The sequence below is a fragment of the Struthio camelus genome, chromosome 4 (assembly GCF_040807025.1).
Source record: "Struthio camelus isolate bStrCam1 chromosome 4, bStrCam1.hap1, whole genome shotgun sequence".
Lineage (NCBI taxonomy): Eukaryota > Metazoa > Chordata > Aves > Struthioniformes > Struthionidae > Struthio > Struthio camelus.
In genome coordinates, this window is record NC_090945.1 from 53,939,007 (window position 1) to 53,951,191 (window position 12,185).

At 38.5% G+C, this 12,185-nt stretch overlaps 1 protein-coding gene across 9 annotated transcripts in view; it reads right to left on the bottom strand.

Annotated features, from left to right (window-relative positions):
• SLC7A2 (solute carrier family 7 member 2) overlaps positions 1-12,185 on the bottom strand; it is a 58,321-nt gene that overhangs the window by 18,472 nt on the left and 27,664 nt on the right. For 3 of the 9 annotated variants that reach the window (XM_068942774.1, XM_068942772.1, XM_068942768.1), the window contains exon 1: positions 5,124-5,244. The exons of 4 other annotated variants lie outside the window; for them this stretch is intronic. The gene's annotated coding sequence lies outside the window, so the exon portion shown is untranslated. Of the gene's footprint in view, positions 1-5,123; positions 5,262-7,621; positions 7,725-12,185 lie in introns of those variants that run through there. 2 more of the 9 variants (XM_068942770.1, XM_009665866.2) reach the window with 2 other exon arrangements.

Below are 12,185 nucleotides of genomic sequence, written 5' to 3' on the forward strand. Positions count from 1 at the left end.
TCCCCAAAACTGGCATCTGCTCTGAGCGTCATTTCTTCATTGATATTCAGTCCTTGGCTCAAAACACTTGAGCCCATCTGTCACCTTTCATGTTTTCTTTGCAACCCATACAAAAAAAATCTATACCGTGCTCACTATTTGTGAAGTGGAACCCTCCTAGGAACTGAGAATCTCTTTCATTTAGATGAATATATTGTGCTGGTAGATTCCTCCCCAGGATGTATCAGTTTCCTGGATCTATAGAGAGCATTTCTATTCACGATAGTTCAATTGACTTTGCATCAAAGTGGATATCTAACTATGGCCAGTTTTTTGATCCTAGGACAATACCGAGTCAGAAGCAAGAGAACTGCAAGGTTGCTTTAAAAAATTTCCACTGAGCATAAAAAGACACCTCTGAGTAGAAACATTTTCCCCCTATTCCTGAAATAGCTCCTCAAGTACAGTCAGTCATGCAACTTTTGTCTTTAAAGAGGATTCATGATAAAAAGCTGTTTCCATTTTCTCTCAGAGAAAGGGGAAGTAGATAAAGGATAATGAATGGAACTGAATAGCTTCGAGCAGTGATGCTTAATGCCCATTAGAAAGGTGTTAGCTGCCCCAGTACAGTGGAATGAGGCAAGACTGGGAAATTTCCAAAGCTTTACTGCAATTAGGGCATGCTTTCAGACATCCAGCCTCTGAGAGATAAGTATCTACCTATGGTATCTAGACTTCATTCATTACGGAGATTCCACACAACAGCTTCAGAACTAAGATGAGTGAATGTTGGCAAAGACAGAAGACATCCATAAGCTCTTCTGAGGGGAATCAGCATTGAATTTTTCAGGTAAAATTCCCTACAGTAGATCCCGAACTCTTTACTAAGAGCAGCCTTTCTTTCGGCCTCAGGCTCAGGTATTCCATTCCCTCAAAGGCAGGTTTCTCTGTCCTGAGTAGTACTTTGACGCGGATGCCCAAGACTACTAGGTTCTTCTTGCAGTGACACTTCTCTAGCTGTATCTACCATTTAGGCTGCTATCCTAATATACTCATTAGGCTCTAGCCCATGGCTAGAGGCAGCAATGAGCTTGTGGACTCCATGCCCTTCCCCTTAGTAATTTCAATGATGCAGACTCATGGCATTTTTTAAGGCAGATTTTTCCCCATAATGATAGTTCAGGTGTGCTTCATTAATAGGAAAAAACACTTTGACAGTTGTTGTTCTCAGAACATTAAACCATTTCCAAGGCCTTAGTCATATGAATAGAAGCTCAGATTGCCCTGCTTCCTTGCAGTTTAGGACAAGAAGTCCTGAAGCTTGTAAAGTCATCTATCGTGATGGCCAGGTAGGTGATTTTTTTCTTCCTGCAGAGAAGGAATCCTTGGGATGAAATGGGAAGGGTTTTTTTCTGCTTCTGTTTTCTCTTTGGAGAGAACAGGAGGCTGGTTCTTGATAGCTACAAGCCAGTAAGATGACATACCTATTTTGACTCATACCCCTCATACCACTCTTCTTGTTTCACTTTTAAAAATCAGGGCACAGCCCAACACAGGGTACAAGGTACAAACTGAGTATCCGCAGAGGAAAAAAAATCTCTCATATATAGAAGAAATATGTATCCTTTTAGGTATATCCTTCCTAATTTACCCTTAAAGATCGCACAACCATCTACAAAAACCACTGCAACCCAAAAATGTCTTAGACTGTTTTCTGAGTTTGTTATACACATATGCATAATAAACACTGCCTCATAACTCCAGCTGCTGTGTGCTGAATACGAAATGCAGGGTGCTACCTCAGACACGGCCCCATTTCAGATTTGGATGAGATGAGCAAAGAATCCAGTACTGATCACTTCACACTTGACAGGAAAGTACAGCAGGAAGAACTGAGGAGCTTATGAGGATATTCGGCCTCCACGCAGGCCCTAATGACCTAGGTAGTGACAAAGTATCTTCAGAAATCAATGACAAGTTTAGTCTTTTTCTAAGGTATCACCTCTAAGACAGACTCTTCAACATTTTACTCCCTTCAAAAGAATAACTGAGGCAGTACTCAATGTGTAGTGACTCAGAAATATAACTTATTGTAGTACTGTGGCTCAGCGTGCCTCATACTCAAATACTAACCTACAGAAGCAAACAAGGTAGCAGCTGGGTGTGCCTTTTGGTGGCAGCATTGTCCTAGATAAGCTTCCAGTGACTGCAACCACGCTCCTAAAAAGGGTCTTATTCCTAATCCTGCAGGACTTGGAAAACCTCACCTTTTCCTTGCCATTGATCTTCAGCACAGAGAGGAACACAAAATAGGGTAAGCAAGGGAAAGGCACAGGAATAGGCAAGAGATGGTGTCTCATACCTTTTGCCCAGCAAAAGGGCATTCCCACTGTTTTCCTGCTATCTCCACACTATCACTCTCTTCTCTCTCATGGCCTCCTCCTTTCACCACTGTAGTCTAAACCTGCCTTCTCCTACCAGGCTGTCGTGGCCTCTGCTGCTGTTCGTGCTACCAGTACCGGCACCGCTGTTAAGTACTCCAGCACAGCTTATTGGTGCTGGCTCTTTGCTGAGCCTTCTCAGAGAGGCACACGGGAAATGGTATTTTTGGTAATATAGCAGGTAATTAATCAAGAAGGAAGTGACCTCTCTTAACGCTTTGCTACTGACCGAACTCACAGTGCTTCTGAGGCATTTCTGAGGCATTCCTCTTACTTCCTGGGGGCAGCATTACAAGCCTGCATGTCTTCGGAAAAGAACAATAAGCAAGGAGCAGTCACTCAAGCTGGGAAGAGTTGCTCGTGGAGTTTAAACAGAGCAAGGATTCAATCCTGAGCACTATAGAGCTTAAGCACAGGAAGTTAGTGATACAAAACCAAAAAGGAAAATGCGATTGCGCTGACCAACAGCGTGCAGTTATTTCTGAGTAAGGAGAGGAGCAGATCCAGCCTATTGCTTCTCCCCTGTAGGCAAATCCGTGCTCTACTTCACTTCAATGCGTTCTACTTTATGAAGACATTTGTCACAAACAAACTGTGGTGGCTCTCTGGCTCTGCATACATTGGGTTACAGCACTACTGAAGCCTCTTTTGGGCTAAGTCTTTCTTTAGCTACAGATTCACTCTATAACACAGCATGTCTCCAGTAGCTCTCTGAGAAAGGGAAATCCCAGTCCAACTGCCTTAGACTTGAAGACCAATGTTTAGTGTTTATCCAATCCTGCTCAGGCTTTCTCTGAACGTCTTCCTACCCAGAATTCCCATGCTGTGCACACCACAATTTATAGCTTTACCCCTTCAACAGCACGCAATAAATAGAGACGGACAGGACAGGAGGACTTAGCTTAGACCAGAGAAGAATTGGACAGATCTATCCAACAGAAGGAAAAAAAAAAACTTCCTCACCTCTCATGAACATTTTACAATATTTGTCGGAATACCTGAATAAGCACAGATTTTTCTCCTGTCCTTTTGGTTCTTTACTGTCTTGGTTTTCTTCTCTAAGGTAGCTGCTGATAGACCCTTCTTCTTCCTTTCAGTCTTTCCTGGCCACTCTTAGACTAGATAATTTACTACTGATCACTGCTCATCTGAATGCTAATCTAAGAAGATGACTTCAGTCTTATAATTCACACCAGGCCTGTCTTACTGTGCTTCCATTTGAATGGATGATCAGGAGCACTTAACGGCCTCTCCTAAGAGCAAAAGTTTGGGGGCAAAAAGCCTGTAAATACATGTACAGTTCAAGGGACAAAGCCTTCATGTGCAAAGTTTGTATTGATCTTTAAAGCTGCTTTGACTGCTTCACAGTCATGTAAAGTCTACCATTTTTCCAAAATATTTTCCATGTTAAAAAAACCCTAACAACTAAGCAAAACAAAACACAAACAATAGGTGGATATTGACAGAACACATGTGTGACAGAGCAGAAAAACAACTGATATATCATACAGTTAGTCTGTACTGTAAGGCACTCTTTCATTCAAAAATAATTCTTTAATTAAACTATGTGAAATAAATGGTTGAAATCCGTACTCATCAAACCCTTGCTGCAGGTGGAAAAAAACAAATCTCTTAATTAAACTATCACTGTACTACAGTTGCAATTCAACATTTCATACTAAATTTTCCATTAAAAGTTCTAATAAAAAAGATAAAAAATCTAATGTGGAAAACAAGTGTTATAAAGCAATATAAAACTTCTGAAAGTTGTTAAATTATTCTCAAGATGTATGCTTACTTTCCTGAGGTAAAAGTAATTTAAAGATATTTTACTTCTTAGCTATTAAACTCTTTTGTTGATCTCATAGTATATACTATTACATATTATAACTGTCAGATGCAGTGGTTTATATTCCAAATAGTTATGTAGAAAATAAGTTATGGAGAAAATACTTTAAAACCTCCAATAAATTTGTATCATATTCAAAATGAGGAAATACATACACATACACATTATACAGAGATAAAGTTAGATCCTTTCTTCAGCCTCAGTTTTCTGTAAAATCCTGTAAAAGTTGTGCAAGCATTTTATATTTTCCAGCTGTAGAATTTACAAAAAAATGTGTTCGATCTTAAATAAATTTAGCCGAATTCAAAGTTTCAGTATTGTAGTGATTAGAGCAATAATATATTAAAGTTAAAATTTCACCTCAGAAATTAAGCCACATTGTAGTCTGCGATGCCAGGTGTACATATATGCACACACAATACATGGTTTTAGATGAACTGTAACTTCTTAGTGTCATAAGAGTTGATGCTGTGCCCAAGACTTTCACAGAATTTCTAATGTCCTGGCATGGTTAAAGTGATATATTTAAATGAGATTTAAAAATCAAAAACTGGAAAGCAGCACCTGTTAGAGAAGTCTAATATGTATAAAATGGAAAAAGAAAGATCCACCTCCAAAAAGAAGAAATATCTTCCGTTTAGACTAAGAAGGAAAACGTAAATCACAACTTCTATATTAATACATATATTTGCATTTAGTCAGAGACACAATACTGCTGTAAAGTACACTCAAGTTAATACTGCGTACCGCAGGTCTTGCTGTTCAAAAAGCACATATGCTAAAGGTAAAGTTTCATATGATAAGCTACGTTGTTTTCAGGTTACTACTTTTCAGCAGTCGACTTTATTACAAACCTGATTCAGAGCAACTTCTGCCAGGCAAACTCCTGCTTCTCTTACCAAGGCCTGAACTTCTCTATTCTTAAATGTAAGAGTAATGGTGTAAAGTGATTTTTTTTTTTAAAATATTTGCTTTAAAAGCAAACTGTAGGTGGTGCGAGAGCTGCTGCGGCGGAGGGGGTGGAGGCTCGGCAGCGCCAGGTGATTGGAGGGCTCGAGGCTGGCCAGCTATTTGCCCAGCAAAGGCGGGCAGGGAGGGAGGACGGGAGAGGGAAAGTCTTAGCTGCTGTTCAGATAAATCATGCCCGCTGTCTTCACAGCATAAAATCTACGTGGAATACCATTTTCTGCATTTAAACAAGCATACGTGTTTACATACGAAACGCAACTGTTGAGAAGGTATCCCCCCCATACTTCCACAAGAAGCTCTTTTTAAACACCCCGAATTAAAAAAAAAAAATAAGGACATCAAACTTTGTCTCCCGCTGTGAAAGCTAAGTTTTCCCGGCTTTCACGTGTGCTGCCCTTGTAATAAATAATCTGACTTTGAGGAATACTGAAGGATACTTTGCAATGCTAATCTTTGAGACTAGAATCTAATAGTGCAGCACGTAAAATGTTTTTGCCGAGTAATTTTTAGAAGAATATAAATAATTTGAAAAGTACTGCTGAGGTTAGAAACAACACAGAAGAGAGTATTTTTACAGAGCCTGGTTAGAGACCATTCCCCTGTTGTGCTGAGCTCTGGTAGACACATCGTATAGCTTGTTCTCCTTTATATGGCTTGAAAAGTAGAAACGCTTAAGGCTGGAATTAGAATAGTCCAAATATTCCTGTGACGCAGCCAATAAATAAACCTCAGTTTCTTAAAAATTAGCTTCCAGAATAAACTCAACTCCAATGGATAATGCACAGCTGTATTTCTATTACTACCAGCGGCAGACAACCCCACCCCAAACATATAGTAGCATTTCCAGTCAACATTATTCATAGCATATTGTCTCTTAAAACGCTTGTGTTTCAATAAGTCTTCTTTTTGTTCAGAGAACACTGAAAATACAAGCCTTGCTGGGAAAAGCCTTATGCTTCTCTTCATTAAAAGATATTTCTTAAGAAAATACACCAATAAAATGGAGAAAAACATAAGGACTGTGTCAGCCCCCTTTGCAACTTGCTCTCAGCCTTCAGCTGTGCCTAAGTGCAAAGCCTGCCACTGTTGAAGGAACACAGAAGGCCCTTCCATTTCCCTGGAAAAACCCTACTTCCTATGGCCACACATAAAGGACCAGGACAAGCCTTCCTTAGCTGTCCTAGACCCAAGGAGAAGGCCTCCAAAAAAGAGAATGCTCCACAACGGTGGGTGATATTTCAGGACGAGGAGGCCAGATGCCATTTCTTACATTATCCAAGGCCATTCCTTCCTTAAAGTGCAAAAAAGTGTAGAGAAAGAGAAGGTCTTGTTCATTACAGTTCTAACGATATCAGCACTCATGCTGACCTCATCCTCATTAAATATGAACTCTATCTCCTTCCGAAACAAGCCTTTCACACTTTTGAAGACAAGGGAATCTCCTTGTTCTCATAACTCCACTTTCCAGCAATCCCATGCTACCTCCTGAGTTTCAGACACTTTCTCTGTATTTCAGGCCTACTTGCCAAAAGCCAATTATCAACCTCCTCCTCTCATGCCCTTCTTTGCTATTTAGCTTAAGAAATACCCAGTCAGAGGACAGCAAAAAGGAGAAATTATGTTAGGAGTGTAAGCTGTTAAACAATGTTTCTTTTGTGGAAATATGCAGAAATTGTTCTTAAGGAGCATCACTCTGACCTACGACAATATCTAGGCATTTTTTCTCCCAATTCATCACCCTCTAGTAAGGCCATGAATCACTTGAAAACTTTCTAGGGCCTGGATAATTATTTATGTGGATTTTAGTTAACTTCATCAAGGTCAATTGTGAATCATTTTCAAACAAGCAGACCCATTACAAGTTGTTGTTAATGCAAAATTAAGTAATTTATTGCTTAATTTGCTTGCTAATATACCTTACAGATTGGTAGAACATCCCTGCCATTTTGGAAAAAAAAAAAATTTCATTGCTTCATAATCAGCTGAATACCACAGACCCTCTTCTAGTTGACTTCAAAAAGCCACCTTCCCAAGGCATACTTCCCCACAGTGTCAACCCAGGCTACCCTCACAGAAAAGCCCAATATGAGGGTAGCCTACGGTTTGTGTTTTGCTTCAATGGCTTTCTGGTAGACTCCTGCAAGGTTCATGATGACGTAACTGTGCTGCTCCATGAATTTATTCACAAAGTACTTTCTGTCGTACCTGGAGCTGGAATTGCTGTCTGTGGTTATCACCATGAGAACAATACTTCATGTGAATAATGAAGTGGCTTTATTAATTATTAATACAGACAGTTTGGCAGGCAAAAACAACAAAAACCTAAAACATTTTGCAGAAAGAACTTTTAAAGCAAATGATATTAAATATTCAATATCCAAACCTTGATATCCAAACTGTTCACTGATTTTTAGGGTACATCATCAAATATCCTCATCTTCTGGCCAGGTAGCAGCACAGAAAGATTTCTTGGACAGCATCTGCGACTGGAGCAACATTTTCAGTGTGTCACAGATTTTTGTACTGGTAAAAGATATTAATATATGTATTTACATATATATCATTACAGAGGCTGTCATGAAGCACCCATGAAAGTTTTGGCAGATGCACAGGCAGGATTAGTTCTAGCAACTGGAAAGACTTGGGAACCCATTTGATATTATAGAAGAACACATACAAGTGATGTTGCTGCTGAAGTGAAGACCTGTAAAATTTAGTGCTTAAACTCGAAATTTAAATTACCTCAGCAAAATTAATTGGGTAGTTCACACTTCTCGTGGCTCTGATTCTAGAATTCTGCAGATTATAAAAGACAATGTTGCAGCCAATTGCAATATGTTAATGTAGGAAGGGATTTTTTTATAGCTGCTAGCAACTGCTTTTTAAATGTGGCCTGCAAAATACACAAACAATATAGATGTGCTACCAACAGGAGAACGGGCCAAATTTAAAGATGGAAACTTGAATTTTGTATTTCAAAGAAGATAGAACAAGCTTAAAAAAGCGGTTTAATCCCAAATTTGCATTTCTGTGGACATATTAATTCCCTATAATCATAGTTTTTCTTATAGGATCTACAAACTATCTGTAAAATACTTTATGGACATCTTATATACAAGCATTGTTTGCATCCAAGTATACATACACTCTAAAACCTTTTGCACTGTGCAGAATTAACACAGAGCCATCCAGGACATGTTGTCATATTCACAGAGCAAGACAAACAGTTCTTGGTATTAAATACACAAACCTGGTGAGCCAATAGCAAAATTCCAAATTATATCATTAGGGTCAGGACTTGATTCAAAATAAGGACTTTGAGCTAGGAAACAGGAAGAAGTAGAGAGTAACAATAGAATGTACTGACCCTTTCTTTACCAACAACATGCAGCCACAAAACAAGACAAGGATTGTTCACACTTTTCCATAATAAATGTTTTAGGGATGTCCTTTTTTTCCCGCCCTGTGCCTTTTTCCCCTGTCCACTGCAATTTCTGGCATTCTCTCCATTTATTCAATGAACGATTGAGAAGAAAAAATATTACCCACTCTCTTATTATTCCACAATAGAACACAATTGTATACTTCTTAGGTAAATTTACTCACCAAGCAAAATAAAAATGTAAACAAGCAAATTATTTCTCTAGTGTAAATTTAATCGAAAGTGCTATAACATACATTGTAATGCTTTTATTTAGATATTTTATTTACTTTAAAATATAAAACAATTCAGTGCATATACAAAATCAGGTCACTAGAGTTTGCAAAAATACATTTACTCACTGAAAACTGGAAGATGAGGCACAGTTATTCATTCATCTGTATAATTATGGCATCTCCCAAACTTTCTTGGGCATTATTTCTTACTGTGAGGCACTAGATCCTCTGGGATTGCCTCGTTAGAGGTAGATCTTCCTTTTACAGAAAATGCCAGAGACAAGATTATGGTAAGTCAGATACAGTATTAACTGGATTCCTCTTTGCTTCTTGCCTCTCTTCATTTTTGTTCTTGACCTTACTGTAGCACAGATTTGTCATTTCAAAGTTATCCTTCAGAGTCTGTATAAATTGGTTCAAAATTTAATTTGCATTCTTTAAATCAACAGCAGAAATCCTAGTGACATCAGTGGAGCTAGAACTTCACTCTCCAGTGTACTTTCTGGATTTTTCTGAGTGACCAGCTGCCTTTGATAACAACTCATCACTGGCAACACTCACAAATGTATGGATTATTACAAAGATAGGTAAAAGCTGCATTGCTGTGGTTCATTTGATGGTCTAAAACATAATCCAGAGGCTAGTAGCATACAGCTATGTCTACACTCAAACCTGGAGCGGTCCCTGGCTCCCAGCCAAGAGTTATGGAGTACAGTGGCGAAATGAAACGGCTTGCGTCTGCCTTGTTCAGGTCTAGAGCACTGTGGGGTAGATCAGTACGTCCACACTACACAGTGTTTGGTCCAGGTATCCTGTGGACACTCAGAAATAGTTTTGTGCATGTGTGTTCACTAAGTGTACTCAAATTTACAAGAGGGCCATGTCGTCACCCAGCAGAGTGGCATTTTCATAGGTTCAGCCTAAAGGTATATATATCTGCATACCTCAGACTGTGACATGGCAGCATCAGCATGGGAGTACAAGAAGGCACAGGGACAGGTGGCATACCATGGCAAGACACCACATCTAAGGCACTGTGGACAAGACTGAGCACACACTGGTATCTGGAGTGACCTCTCTGCAACAGTGTACACAGCCTTAATTTCAGGGGAAATTACTGGTGCTCTCCAAAAAGCAGCTGTGGTGCACCCACACGGCTTCTCTATTGCTTCCGCTGGGAGACCACAGGCTGGCAACAACCCAGAAACTAAGTTGTCTGCCAGTGTAGACAAACCTTTCGGATGCTATTAAGACACAATTCTTTTCCTTAACTTCCTATAATACTCTGAACACAGCCTACCTATCTAAGTGTCTTAGGCATGAAGCATACTAAACAAATGCTCTGTAGCCCACTTGGGCTCCCAGTTTATTTTCACTTACAAATTCAACTGTTTTGACCAACAACAGTATTGTACAGCATAGGTCCTGGCTTTGGAGACTTCTTCTCTCCTCCTTAACAACTATATCACACTTGGACTAATCTAAAACGTCTCATCCAGCAGTTCTCAGATTTGTATACCCCCTGCCCCCACAAAGGATTTTAGCAGCACCTTCTCTCCATAAAGAATTTGATTAGAAATTCTCTTCTTGCTATGAAAACGCTGACCGCATGAGAAGCAATGAATTGAAAGAGAGAACTATTTTACGCTATTTGTTTTGTTTTCCTATGGAAGGCTCCTTTCAGCTTTTCTGTTATGGTGTCAAAAGTGTCTGAACATATTTTCATTGATTTATGCAAAAATTTATGCCTAGAAAATGGTTAGAATTTAAAAAAAAACTTAATCCCAATTTATTTGTGAAAAGAAACACTTTCACAGACAAGCAAAATACAGCAGCAGCTCAAATGACAAACTACGTCTGACTAAAAGCTTTTCTGCTGTTGACTCTGACTTTTCTCGTAGCTACAGCCTCCCAGAACTCAAGCAGTAACAGGCCAAAAGCTGCAGAGTTTTAAATAACTAAAGGTTATAACTTTGCAAAAGTGTATCCATGTGCTTGCCCTTACAGCTACCCGTATTACATAAAAAAAAAAAAAAGTTAAACATGAACAAAAGTGCTTGCAGCACTGGGGCCTAAGTCAACCATTACAATCCTTTGACAGTGCTCTGAATAAAGTGAGCTGCCTAGCCTTGGAAGTCAGGACTTTGCAGTCGACTGTAACAACTGTAACTTTTGACATTCATAAGGAAAAAATATGACATGGTTTGTACAGGCTGTATGAATCTTACAGGACTGAAGATGATGTATTAGTATTCATCCATTCATTAGCATTCATCCATTCATTAGTATTCAAAAATGGCTGGTTTAACTGCCATGAGTCAAAATTAGCAAAGGTATGCAATGAGAGAGACAGTCTGCAAACTAAAATATCAGAGGAAGAGTGTAACAGGAGTAGCGGCATATTGTTTTAACAAACACGGTTGTGATTTTTAATTGCAAATGAAAAAACATTTCAAGAGGGCTCATTTCTGCATATTACAGAGATCTAACAATGAAGGTGAATAGATCTGGCCAGGAAATTTCTGACTGTATGACTGGAAAACATCAATTCATTGAAATCTAATACTCCCATAAGAACATACCAGATTCAAAGGAAAATAAAATTTAGAAAGGTGAGGGTCCAATTAACAGAGATCTGTGAGCAAACGTATAGATTCCCATAAGTTTTGTACCTTGGGTTAGTCTTCACAGTGTTAAGAAAAATGAATCTGAAGACTGTTTATATATGAAAATAAAAATCCAGGTTCTTTCAAAAAAAATCAGTGAAATTTGTGTGTTCATCTAATTAAGATGAGCATAAATTTGTAAGAGTAAAGAATCTTTATAAAGCTCTACAGTAATATAACTCTAAAATGTTATGACAGAATCATTCCTGATGAAAATAAATTGCAATTCCACTCTTTAAAAAGGGTTTTCTATTTACTAAAACGTAAGATAATTTAATATTTATTTCAGATTGCTTCTCATGGTTTAAGCAGATTACTGAAACTACTTCCTATAGAATTCAGTACAGAAAGAAACAAAGTAATCACTTACCAATTCTCTCAACTTTTATTTAATTCTTTCACTATTAAGAAAGAAAAATACCACAAATCTTAACTTGCTTTAAAAGAAATGTAATACATCCTCATAAAAATAATTGAAAACTATTAGACTAATATGAGCATGAAAACTAAATCTGCTAACCTGCATTTCATATGTGACAAGAAGGGTTACATTAGGTACAAATTCCTACTAATTATTTTGACCCTGGAATGAGTAATTTAAACTAATATTAAGCATGTCTCACG